We start from the raw sequence: 2,774 nt of genomic DNA on the forward strand, positions 1-2,774 counted from the left end.
CGTTGAAGAGTATGTGCTTAGATGGTAAACCTATAGAGAAAAACAAGGATGTGATTATCATTCAGGTCAGGGTAGTATTACCTTCGGGCAGCAGAGAAGGGAGATGGAAAGGGCTTCTGGGATGCTGGCGGGATTCTTGGCCTGGGTGGTGGTTACATGGATGTTTGCTCTAGAATGAACCATTGAGTTGTCCATTTTGTTCTGTGCACACTTCTGAATATGTTTTACCTTTCATAATTAAGAATGGAGCAATGTATATGTATTTGTATGCTTGTATCGAAAGACGAAAAAGAAAGTTTTAACCGTAGTTTCCTCTGAGGAGAGAGACTATGAAATAATGGGAAAGTGGGGCTTCTATTTGTTTTCCTCATGCTTTTCATAACTAAAAAAAAAAAAAATTCAACTTTCTTATGCTGCTCATAAAGAAAAGTTTAAATCATAAACTCATGCATGATAAAGCAAGGAGGGGGATCTCCTTTAACAGGCAGGATGGCCTGTGTATCTATGTGACTATGTGTGTGTGGCGTGGGAGATCGGAAGATGAGGCACAAGGGACTTCAGGGAGATTCAAAACATCAGAAAGACTTGATCTGCAATTGCTGGCTTTGAAGATGGAGAGGGCCATGAGCTAGCTTAAGCCAAACTAAAGCCTTTTGGTACTGGAAATGCTCCTACCCCTAAACCTCTCATTTTCATGACTTTGCTTGCCAGCAAAAACAGTAAGGGGACAGAAAAATGGCCTTGGGGTCACTCCCAAATCCCATGTGAGTGCGTCTAATTGTAGAACCTGATTTCTCATCCAGATCCAAGTTGCAATGAGTTCTGGGAAGTGCAAGTGGAACTTCCCAACCCTCCAGCTAAAAGGATGGAGAAATAGTGAGAGAGTTTAACGACAGTAGCCACTTGAAGGTCTTTTTCTTCACCTTGCTTTCCTCTCCAACATTTATGCTTTGGGTGGCAAGCTGCTGCTGAGAGTTCTTGTATTTTTTTTGTGTTTTTTTTTTTTTAAATTTGATACTAATAAAAAATGTTTATTTGAGTTTGTATCTTAAAATTGGGAGTGAATTTCAGTTACTTAAGTTTGCATCCAGTAGTTTTTTTGGATAACAAAGATTAGTATAGCCAAATGTTAATTCATTTCACTTTTGTGTTAATAACAAATTAACATTTGTAATATACAATGTTCCCGAACAGGTTATAAACACTTCCTTTGGAATTATTTTGTTTTTAAAAGAAAACACTATCTAATCAATAGTATCATAGCCCCAAGAGATACATTATGAAAAGGTATAAATTTAAGGGAAAGCATTAGTTCAGTTCAATTTTTATATGTCCTGAGTTATCATTCTTTCTCATTTTAAAAATTAGATTCTTATTGTAGTTGTAAGTTTTGATTAAACTGTAAAAAGTAAATTGTTAAAACATTAACAGATTATTATTATTGATATAGGATTTTCAATGTGCTCAAAACTATGAATTGTAAGGGAATGAAATAGCATTTCCAGCTGACAAATGGAACCACAAGAAATGTGATATCTCTTAAATTAAGTTTGTGACAATTAAAGCAATCAACTGTAGCAATGAGAAAACTATTGATAAAGTACAACCAGGGAATGTTCATTTCAAAATACACTGAAGGATGTACTTTAAGTAAAAGGATGATTATTTGAAGTAATACAAATGGTAACTAGGTACCAAGAAAATACACTACGAGCTTGGGCAAGAGTATTTTTTAGAGCTCACATTATAACTGGAGTGGGGTGAAAAGGGAAAATAGAGGATAATCTCATTCATCTAGCTACCCTAAAAGCTTGTACCAAGGTCATGACTTCTGACCAGAGGGTATAAAAGCCATAAATAAAGTCATCACCATGGAAAATGACAGGCAGTCATCCTGAGCGCTGATGTAAAAGAGGCATTGATAAAAACAAACATTCTGTGCCTTCAGGTTGGGTCTCCCAAAACATGAACCCATAAACAAGGACCGAAATCCAAATTAAAATTAAAGAAATAAAAATAATTTTGACAGCAAAATGGAAACTTGGTGATTTTAGAGAAATTAGGTAATAATCTATACAAGCTATCAGAAAACTGGATAATGCAAAAAGCCCTAAGTAAAGGAAATAGTTTGATTAAATAGGCAGATGTGGTAGTACTTAGCAAACCTAATGCCTAATAGGACAAAATCCCTGAAATAGGATATAATGGAAATGTTTAGCAAAAGAAAAAGATCGATGAATGCCAGTGAAATGCAAAATATTCCTACAATTTTGATTGGTGTGTTTTCTTCTTATTCCAAGCGTGAAAATGTTTAATAATATTTCCCCAAGTATAACCAAGAATAGCAGCAGACCCTTACCATGGAGGGGGCTGGTTTGCGTCCCATAACTGAAACTGCACACAGCAGTTCTCTGAAGAAAGAGCAGTGATTTTTTAGTTAAATTTCAGGCGGCCAGCCGAAATACATCATGATAAAACCCTGCTTCCCTTTAGCTTCATCCTCTGCTTTCTCCACGGGTCTTTCTTGGCTGATGATCTTTCTATTTTATTTCAGTTTTCTGCTTTCAATTACCTTACTTGTGATTCCTTGCGTTTCATTTTGCTGTATGTACCAAGTGCCATGTGGATAAGCTCCCCGTCATGTGCGCAAGTGCGCGACAGAGCGAGCGCGTTTCCTCCCTGCTGCACCTTCGTCCACTGGCTGTCCGTGCGCGGGCTCGCGGCCACCAGCTCCCCAGGCCACCCTGCTCCGCGGCTCGCGCTGGCGCTCGGTG

General features: G+C 37.9%; 1 pseudogene; it reads right to left on the reverse strand.

Annotated features, from left to right (window-relative positions):
- Window positions 1–1,213: 1,213 nt before the first annotated feature.
- LOC109436167 (putative G-protein coupled receptor 160) lies at window positions 1,214–2,427 on the reverse strand (annotated as a pseudogene).
- Window positions 2,428–2,774: the final 347 nt, after the last annotated feature.

Source organism: Rhinolophus sinicus, linkage group LG05, assembly GCF_036562045.2.
Source record: "Rhinolophus sinicus isolate RSC01 linkage group LG05, ASM3656204v1, whole genome shotgun sequence".
In the NCBI taxonomy this organism is placed as follows: domain Eukaryota; kingdom Metazoa; phylum Chordata; class Mammalia; order Chiroptera; family Rhinolophidae; genus Rhinolophus; species Rhinolophus sinicus.